This window comes from Camponotus floridanus, unplaced genomic scaffold (genome assembly GCF_003227725.1).
Source record: "Camponotus floridanus strain SB8 unplaced genomic scaffold, Cflo_v7.5 scaffold287, whole genome shotgun sequence".
Classification (NCBI taxonomy): domain Eukaryota; kingdom Metazoa; phylum Arthropoda; class Insecta; order Hymenoptera; family Formicidae; genus Camponotus; species Camponotus floridanus.
The window spans coordinates 1-11,456 of NW_020229422.1; the positions used below are offsets into that span (position 1 = coordinate 1).

An 11,456-nucleotide genomic window follows, 5' to 3' on the forward strand; every position below is an offset into this window, starting at 1 on the left:
ATTAATATTATAATAACATTTTATTGATATTTTCTTTATAATTTTCAGGTATTCTGTAGCGAACTCCAATGGTGTACTACACAGATCCGCTATCACGCCGCAGGGACAGATATATATATATACGAACATTCACATTATACAATAGTAGGTAAGATTATGATACACGCATTCACTTTCCGGAAATTTTAATATGCGATATAGTGTAATATAAAGATTTTGAAAATTTTTCATTGCGGGACGTAACACACGAATTAATTCATCCTTCCCGATGAAACGGATAACGAGACAATTGAGCTTTTGATGAGATGGGTTTGAATTTTGTGAGAGAGCAGCTTTCTATTATCATATCGTTATTACTCTATATAAATTTCGTTATACTAGTGGAACTAACCGTAAAACCAGGAATAGCAAATATATTTATATATATATATATATAGACAAAATCTAACAAAATGAACCTAACGTTATCATTGGAAACTTATTGAATAAACTTTAATTAACTAATATTGAAAATCATAAAGCCATAATAAGTAAAGAATTCAATATTTAACAATATCTCTCATTATTTCAAAACAAATCAATCGTCTAATGAAACAGATTCGATAACGATTCATTTTGTTAACAAAAAAAACACAATAGATGAAATACAAAAAAAAAAACTAATATATAAAGAAAAGAAAAAGAAAATATATATACTTACGTAGAATAGATTTAAGTTCTAGTTAAAGTATCGTAAAGTGTAAGATCAATTATCCTTCCGATAAGTATATATAATTCACACTCTTCAAATAATTTAGAATATTTTCCGCCTATACGCGTTACTCGTACATAGATCCCCAATTTTAAGAATCTGTAAAGGAAACCATCGATATAAGCCAAATCTAGTAATCCATATTTTCCAGTAGAGACAAGGAAACACTCTATAAAGTAAGAATCAAAAACCCTCAACGATTAGCATTAATGGAATTGCTCCACAAGGCCCTTTTAAATAATTATTACAACAATAATAAACCTATTAGAAAGGGACGCAAAGACTTGATTTACAAGCAAAAATGCTTAATACAAATAATTAATAAATAAACTTGCACAAAAACTAAATAAAATCGTCTTTACAATAGTGACATATATATATATTCATATAAAGCCACTCAGTAAAAATACGTACTCATTACATTACGAACAATAACCGAGAACAAACGTAAATACGTTCAAAAGAAAATTATAACTCTTATACATGACACTCTAATAATAAACTCTAATACCATGACCAACAGATTTGTTGAAATAAGATTACATTTTAAACAAGCATAAATACCCTCTTATATATACATATATATCTGAAATTTTGTGTCTAACATCTCCATTACTATTTAGGAGAACTATAAGACTCAAATATTACTCAAATTATACCTTACTCAAATATACATACGCTACATATATAATATCTGATCATGATTAATTCTATTACATATATTGAAATAAAATCGCTATATTGATACTAACTACCTAATTATTAACACAAGACATACACATAGATACACAAAATGGAACAACAAATGTACCTGATCATCAACAAAATTTATAAATATAATGACTTAAAATTCAAGAGAATAAATTAAATAAAATTAAAATCGTATCTGTTTCTATTTGATCTGTCGGATAAATAAAAGTCCCCTAATTAGTCTTTATGACATACAGAATTTATTAAATAAATATAGTATGTGCTAACCAGAAATTAATAAAGAGTTTTTTTTTCGATGAAATAAAATTAATTTATAAAACATTTTGTTGAACAAGAATAAATAAAAATATATATATAATAAGAACGTCTATGCTTATAATATCGTTGGAATCTTGTAGCATAATCTCATGGCTTGAACATCTCTCTCTTTTTCCACGTAAACTCTCTCTTAAATGTAGATTCTCACCACTAGAAACCTGAAAAAGAACAATCGTAATTAATAAAAGGTCTATATACAATTTCTTATAAATAATTGAAGAGGATAATGACCCTCCAAGAATATAATCAAAATATAAAAATTCACATTTAACGCTGCACATTAATTACAAATTATTTCATGACAAATGTCCAACCAATAACTCAAGGACATAAATTTTAATAAATTGTAAATCGGACACATGCATATATTACATAACCCAAATATAAATACGCGTAAAGGCAAATTACTAACAATAATAGTCAATCGCCATGTTATAGAAAATTAAATTCGTATAATTAATATATACATATATGGATCCCTTGTAATAGCAAAAGAAAATAATAAGTTAACATTATAAATATATAAATAATAAAACAAAGGGAAATATTTACGCTTACTTATGTAATTTCTTCATGATTATCAAACCATAAATATGAAATGATTTATAAGCTTCCCTTTCCCAATGATATATATATATATATTCTCTAATAACGTGTAGGAAAAATATATAATAAAAATATAATTAATACACATACATGTACATATATTAAACACGACGATTTTGTCCTACACGGATATCGCGAATAAACTAAGACAAAATAATAATCCCTTGAGAAATCAATGCTTTGACCAATGAGAATTAATAAAAGATATTTCCAGCAACAGTATTCCTAAACAAATTGTAATAATTAGATAAATCATTTTGATATATGGACAATCGAAATTCTCAATGCATTAATCAAAATTTAAAATTATTATATGATTAATGATAATTCAATATTTCATTTATATAAAGCAAAAAGTATCGACGTTTATAAATCTTAGTGTATGCCGTTTATAAAATTAATATCTTAAGACATACAAACCAATATTAAATTTTGATACATATACGTATACACATTCTTGTTAGTTATAATATAATTTAAACCTTGTATTCCTTAACTACCTCTAAAAAGAAATTAATACTAACAATCAAGATCTATATAAAATCCCCGCCGATGTGAGCGATTTTTAATAATCATCCACCTCGACATCGACAAATCCAAATATCATTCAAAGGTAAAGCCGCGGTAGTCCTGCACCTGAAAAAGAAAAATTAATTAGTTAACGAATCTCAAAATTTTAATTGAAACATCAATAATAAAATATAATTGGAAGAATCAAATATTAACGATAAATTAATAATTAAATTTTAGCGACAGACTTGATAAATTACTTGACAGAATTGATTAAATAATTAATATGCATAGGACATGACAGGCAAAACATATTATATAATCACAAAGAGCAACACAATCGCCTTTAAATAATTAAAAATATAATAATTAAATATTTCAAACGTGTTAAAAATATAATAACATAATATAATAGGTACGTCTTATAGTAGCTACCATTAAAAATACTTATATAATCCAAAAATCCTTACAACACCGATGTCTTAACTAAAAAACATATATATATATATATATGTTTATATATATATATATTATAATATAATTATGCGTTGAAACAACCCCTATAATTTCGACGTAGAAATGTTGATCCATCAACCCTCTTCTTCCCCGTATATAAATACATGTACGCTCCCATTCGGTAACCTGTAAAAGAAATAAAACAATTAATACAAAATAAAGCCAATACTTGGCGTAAACTTTGTTAGGATAATTCATTAAACGAATAAAGATTAACGATAAAAATCTGACGACCTTCTAGTAGCTTCCCCGGTGATTATTCTAGCAGTAAAATTTTGAAGGCAACCCCATGAACAAAAAATTTAAAATGTTTGTAACTTCGATATCTTTTACAATAGAGATATACTAAGGGCATAATTGTGATCCCATTACCAAGTAGATCAACGTACTAATCGATTAATTAATCAAAATAAGTACACGTCCTAATATGCTCCCGTATATAGTTCTAAAATAACAGTCCCTACTCACTAGAAGTATAAATATGATGCTAACAATCAAATTTACCAACCAAAAGTGTTGTAACTTCGAGATCTTTTACAATAGAATTATAAAAAATAATATAATCATGATACCATGACCAAGTAGATCACCACACTAGTCGACTAATTCATCAAAAAAATGACGTCCAAATTTGGGTGAAAATGCTCTCGTATACATCTCTGGGATAATAATTCCAACATATTGGTATATAGATGTAACCCCTCACGACGATAATATTTATTTTCCATTGACCATCGATATACTGTTCCCAGTATAACCTATAAATCATAAAACCAAATAAATTAATAGCTATGCACTAAATAATATCGCGATACTAATAATCGAAATACAAAACAAAATCGTATAAATATCAAACGAACTCTCCCTCTAAATAATATCATTAAAATCAAAATTACTAGTATCCGACTTAATATCGTCACAAGGATAACATAACAAATACAAGAATAATAAATGTTAAAATATTTTATAATAATATAATTTAAGTGCCATTGAATAATTACAAGATATATATATATTAATCCCCAACTAACAATGAATATTTAATAAATATCCTATGAAACTTGTAAAGACAAAATTATAAATAAAAATGTAAGATAATAACCAAAATTTAACAATTGATAAAACTAATAAATTATATGGTACTAATAATTCTCTATGATTAAAATTGAAATTGCTTAATGCAAATAATAATAATAACAATAATGAATTTGCATAAATTTTAATAAGACTTACCCTTAGAAATAATAATATATCCTTGACCATCAACCATTTTAATTCAGCACTGCTTGTTTTTCTTGCTAAACCTGTTGACACCTAAAAACAAATAAAAATGAATATATATTCTTAGACCATAAATTAATAAAATATTAATGATTAAAAAATTTCAGAAACAAAATTTTGGTAGTAAAATCTAGCTTCAAATTCTACAAAATAATTCTAACAATTATACACATGAATATATATATATATATATATATATATGTATATATATATATGCATCCACCTTATAACCAATAATAATAATGACCCCCCTCCTGGATGCCTGAAAAATTAATGTAAAATAATATTTGGTCATAAGAATAATAATTTCTAACACGAGGCTGTCAATATTTTATAAAAATTTGCAAAGCATTAAGTATAACAAAATGGATAGCATCTATATGCTTAAGGCATATACACATGAGCCAATGAAAAGAAAGAAAAACCAACTAGCATAAATGAACCAAAATAACATAAATTTAAATTAAAATAATTTAAAAATCAGAATAAGGCCAATGAACACCATCAAAAATCAACCATGAACATTTACGATCACACTCTTCTATATATGAATGCATGTACCAAGCCTTATAAAATATTAACACTTCATATAAAAAGTTTTCAACTATAATAATCCCCCTTTTTCAAGTACTTTAATGACAAAATTTCATAATACCAAACCTTATTAAGTATAATTATGTCAGAATATTACTTACTAGTAAGTCTTCATATGACGAAAATAAATGGACACCCTACATTCGTGTTCCTACTCACCGGGTACCCCCCTGGCAAAAGTATCACCTGAATTAATAAAATAATAATATTAAAGATGGACATCTATAGCTACTATGAATATAAAATGTATATACACAATTGTAAAATGCCACGAACATTCACATATGAGCACTCTTTATACGTATATAAAAAAAAAATATATATACGTGCATATGAACATATGCAAATTTAATAATGTAAGACTAAAATCTTCCGAGAAATGAATAAGGCCCAGCTGCATAACGTGTGAAATAACACTCAAAAATTAGAATCTAAATTTAAAACTTTATTAAATAAAAATAAAAAAAAAAAATTTCAACAATGAATATAATGACAGCAACTTCTTATCATGCATAATATACATATATCATTAAGTCAAAGGAAATAAAAACGTGAAAACACGAGAGAAATAGAGAAATAATATGTGTACTTACGAATAATATTGCACAAAGAATATTATGCGTATAACTCTACGAGTCGAACAAGCGTGCAAGGCCAAGTCCAGCACGTCGCGTTATCTCCATTGGAATTTTTAAACATCCTCTCCCGACCTAAAGGCAGAGGGAAGATCTAAATTCGCGCTCGCATGAATGCAAACCAAATTAATACATCGACTTCTCTTTTATAATTAAGCATTAACAAAGTATTCTCTATTAATATTATACTATTATCCAGTATCATATACCTCTATATATATGCATACTATATGTGACATATGAACTGACTACATATACACATATGCATACATATTTTATAACAAAATCCAATAAAATAAAAGTAGAGACGTAATAAACAATCGTCAGGACGAAAAATTAACATATATTAATAGATAAAAATATACACCTTTATATATATATGCATACTATATGTAACCTATAAATCGAATAAATTTACATATACGCATATATATTTTATAACCAAACTCAATAAAATAACGGTATAAATACAATAAATACGCGTCGCGATAGAAATTGACACATATATATATTAACATGTCCAGAAATCTCCCTATATATATGTGCGTACTATACGTAATATATAAATTGAATAAATTTACATATACGCATATATATTTTATAACCAAACTCAATAAAATAACGGTATAAATACAATAAATACGCGTCGCGATAGAAATTGACACATATATATATGAACATGTCCAGAAATCTCCCTATATATATGTGCGTACTATACGTAATATATAAATTGAATAAATTTACATATACGCATATATATTTTATAACAAAACTCAATAAAATAAAGGTATAAATACAATAAATAAGCGTCGCGATGGAAATTTACAAATATACAGGGTCTACCAAAAGTGTGGAAACACCTAAATATCTCGGAAAATATACGTTTTACAGAAAAGTGTTTCCAACAAAAGTTGTAGGGTTTAAGAAGATCTATATACTGATTCTATCAGTTTGACCTTGGATGGCGTCGTCAAGGTCAGGTCAAGGTCACATTGACTTTTTTAAATGACACCCCCTACATTTGATTGCATATTCTTATAGCTTAATTCAAGAGCTTTCCAAAACACTATAATAATGTTCATTTTTATTAAGTACTTTGCGAGTTATGAGGGTTGAAATAATTTCTTAATTTTACATAAACCATAAAATATCTAGTAAACCATTCATTTTTCGATTATCTTACCTTCATACTTTTATGTACAAATTAATGAGAGGAATCAATTGGTGTAAAGAAAACACATAGTTGTTTCTAAGAAAAAATATGTAATTTGCAATTAACAATTCCATATTTTTTCTTATTATTAAATACGATTCAGTAAAAACTTGCTGAAATCAATTTTCATAAGCAATATGCGAATACATATCTATACATATATATATATATATATATATATATATGTGCTAATATGAAAGTCGCCCAAATGAAAATCTTCAAAGAATAAAATATTGTTAGAATCAAAAGACCTCTTGAATAAAAGATCACGGTAGAGCGTGCAATGAATTCTTCGAGCACATCCGTCGTGATCATTCTTAGAAGTAAAACGAGCCGCTTTTTCATACGTTGTTCCGAGAATTGTAAGAATAAAATTTCTTTTAGCGACATAATAACTATTAAGCGAAGCGATAATTAATTTCCATATATTCTTATTGTAAAATTTATTGTAATAATAATGGCTTAACGCATTAGAATTTATTAAAATATTATTCATAGACTTGAGTAATCATTAAAAGTCGACTTTGAAAATTTTAAAATATATACCTATAAAACCACGAAAAATTCTAATTGTTGAAGCCTTTATTAAATAAATAAAAATATATATTGTAAATGATAAATCTTAATAATTAGTCTTAAGATAATTATTAAACCTGGAAATAATACGTGTAATATGCCAATTTAAACCACGTAAACGAATTTTAAAAGGTAATTCATTAAAAAATATTACTGTTACTAATGTGTCTTATAAAGAGAAAGAATGCAGTGAGCATTCTTCGAAGGACATCCAGCGTATCTATTTTTAGAAAAAGAGATAAGCCATCTTCGCATCCGTTGCGTTAGAATCTGCAATCCAAATGCTAAATTTTTCTTTACTAATTATTACTAGTTATTAATTTACTAAATATTAATTAATTACTAATTATTAATTTTAACTATATACGCACCATTGTAAAAATCATTGTAATAATAATGGTTTAATACATCAGAATTTACCAAAATATCACTTAAAATTTAAACAATTGCTATAAATCGAACTCAAATTTTCGAATAACATAAATACGATATTATAAAAAAATTCTGATTGTTAAAAATCATTATTAAAAATTATTCTAAAATTATTTAATAAATCTAAGACTCAAGACCTGCAATCCCTACCACAAAACTCTCACCCACCACATCGCAAACTCATAGCAGGAAGGGATAGCTCCAGCAGCCGACCCACCAATCACCTAAGAGGCCCACCTTTTCTCCCTACCATTAAACATCGAACCAGAGGAAGGTATATAAGGCACCTCAGGCGTCAAGTCTGCGCTCTCGCCCGCTCTCTAGCCTTTAAGCCATTAACTCGCCTGTGTCTCAGCTCTCTCTACGCCCATCAGATCTCCAGCTCTCGAAGAGGAAAAACCTAGAAGCCTACCGGACACCTTAACTTATTCGAAAATAACTTAGTCGCGATTTTGACTTTTTCTTTCGGGACTTAGTCTCAATCTCTATTAAGAGAGCTGTATCAACATTAACACTTTAATAAAGTGCTACCATCCAGCAACCTCTGACTCTTTGGCCATTCTCTGCGCTGCCTTGCCACTTCTTCAGGTTCTCACCGAGGTCGAGCAACCCAGGGAAGGAGCAGCGGTGCCTGCATTCATCCATTGATCCCGTCATCCGGTAAGGAAATAATAAAATAATAATCATTCTTAATCAACCTTGATAATAACTTTGTATATTAGTTCGATTTATTCTAGGCCTATTGACAATTTTCCCAGAATCTTACTTGCCCGTATACAGACTTTAAATTTTTCTTTCGAGTTGAATTATTTAAATTTCAACCGATCCTCTGAGAACGCTCGAAGCGTATCCTAGAGTGTAGCGTCGTTCGAGTTAGTCACTCGATGTGCATTGAGTAGCAAATTCTACTCCTCTGCCGCTTTCACGGAGAGCTTCTCTGAAAGAATTTCTCCGTGGATCCTGTGCCGCTGTGACGTGACGTCTTGCACATCGATACTAGACTCAGAATCTAAGACTCGCTCCTAGAGGATCTGTCGAAATAATAGAATTTATGCACTGGCTTACAAGTTAACTATCGAAACATTTTATGAATTTTATACTTATCTGAAGTAAGCCAGCCGCTCTCACCCGTATCCTCGTCTGTATCCTTGAATCTCCAGACCTCTCGGTGCAGCCGCATGCTCCTGGAAATTCAGTATATGCTAGATAAATTATCATCCGTTGTACGACAATTTTCCTCGAATCCTACCTTTCCGTATACAGACTTTAAATCCTTCTTTGAGTTGAATAATTTAAATTTCAACCGATCCTCTGAGAACGCTCAAAGCGTATCCTAGAGTGTAGCGTCGTTCGAGTTAGTCACTCGATGTGCATTGAGTAGCAAATTCTACTCCTCTGCCGCTTTCACGGAGAGCTTCTCTGAAAGAATTTCTCCGTGGATCCTGTGCCGCTGTGACGTGACGTCTTGCACATCGATACTAGACTCAGAATCTAAGACTCGCTCCTAGAGGATCCGTCGAAATAATAGAATTAATGCACTGGCTTACAAGTTAACTATCGAAGACATTTTATGAATTTTATACTTATCTGAAGTAAGCCAGCCGCTCTTACCCGTATCCTTGTCTGTACCCCCTGAATTTCCGGACCTCTCGGTGCAACCGCATGCCCCTGAAAAATTCAAAATATATTAAATAAATCATTAATTGCTGTACCCCAATGAACTGTATATAGCCGAACGTTTCAACCATGATATGAGAACGAGTGAGATATACTATCATAATCTACATTCGTTTATCTCACAATAATCCGTTAAGCCGTATTATTCGTCTTAACTCTATGAACCACCTTGCTGTGACTACATTTACCTTATAAAACCATTCATCTTCACAGGTACCTTTCTACGCATCATCGTAAGTAAACCCCTTTTGTGTTAAATCAATCGTATCAAACATACTAAATAGTCGTATTCCCTCGGTAGATGGTTAACCCCCGCCGAACTTCTTCCGTTGGACGCGAAATTCCCCTCCGTGCCGCGGGTATACGCCGCAGGCGTGCCTCCCGGTCGGTACTTAGGCTCCCTACAGCTCGTCAGTTGTTTGCCGACGAGAACGACTTAACAAGCAGAGTAACAAGGTACTCTCCAGTGCGTAGTTTCGCGCCCTCCCGCGCATACCCTTATCGTCCTCCCCGAAACCCTCCAGCGGTTCTTCAAGAGGAACAACAGCCCAGAGCCAGGCCGCCATCGCCCAATTACTCCCCCATCCAGGATTCATCTAATCCCAGCTACTCGCCGGTCAGGACACCGGAAGATCTTCCTTCCATACCGGAAGAACGAAGACCCATAGAACAAAGCACAGAAACTGAGGTTGGTCCATCCAACCCAGGTCAAGTTCTGGATCCCCCTGAACCAAATTTCTACCCGGAACCAGAGGACCTAGTCTTACCAAGCAGTATCCAACCCCTCGCAGGACTAACAGACGAAGATTTTATCGAGATCTACGAATACTTGCAGCGAGATAATTTCTTCAACAACCGCGAATAATAACCATATCTAGATATCGCATTAGAAATGCTATAGAGAAGAACATTAACTACATACACACATCTATACGTATAACGATATACACTATCTACAACTGTCAAATAATAACAATAATAACAATAATAAAAAATTTGTAAAGCTCTAAGGAAGTAAACTAATAAAAGAAAACAGATCAAAAAGGATAAATTGGGTCAGGTTCAACGCACCTAATTTATTTCCCATCGTCAATCCCTCTCCTGAAAGAAGCGCAAAAGATTCTTAGTCTCTCGGCGTCCTAGGGTATAGCCGGCTTGGCAGGTTGCCCTGAAAAAGAAATAGAGAGAAGTTACAATTGCGTAACAAATAAATACGTGAGAAGTTACGATCGAGACGTAACAACGAAATCTCAAAACGTAACACTTTCATTCAGATAGTTCCAGAAAACAGTCAAAGTTGCCTTTTAGATGTACTGAACTACCTAATTGAATCAAAACTAAATCTAGTCTATCCGAATATTTATATTGCGATTAGAATTTTATTATTAACTATACCAGTAACAATTGCTTCTGCTGAAAGAAGCTTCTCAAAACTTAAACTAATAAAAAACTACTTACGTTCAAATACATCACAGGAAAGACTGGTGGGACTAGCCATGATGTCAATAGAAAAAGAGATATCACATGAAACCGATTTTTCTAATGTGATTAATGACTTTGCTTCCGCAAAAGCGAGAAAAGTTAATTTTTAAGATTATTATTCAAAGGTTTTATGTTAATTTTTATTTTGGAGAGA

At 30.5% G+C, this 11,456-nt stretch overlaps 1 long non-coding RNA gene across 1 annotated transcript; it reads left to right on the plus strand.

The window, feature by feature from the left end:
• Positions 1–8,614: 8,614 nt before the first annotated feature.
• LOC112638325 lies at positions 8,615–10,503 on the plus strand. The gene is made up of 3 exons (XR_003122951.1): positions 8,615–8,803; positions 10,034–10,053; positions 10,122–10,503. It is a non-coding gene; the product is annotated as an uncharacterized LOC112638325 (long non-coding RNA).
• Positions 10,504–11,456: the final 953 nt, after the last annotated feature.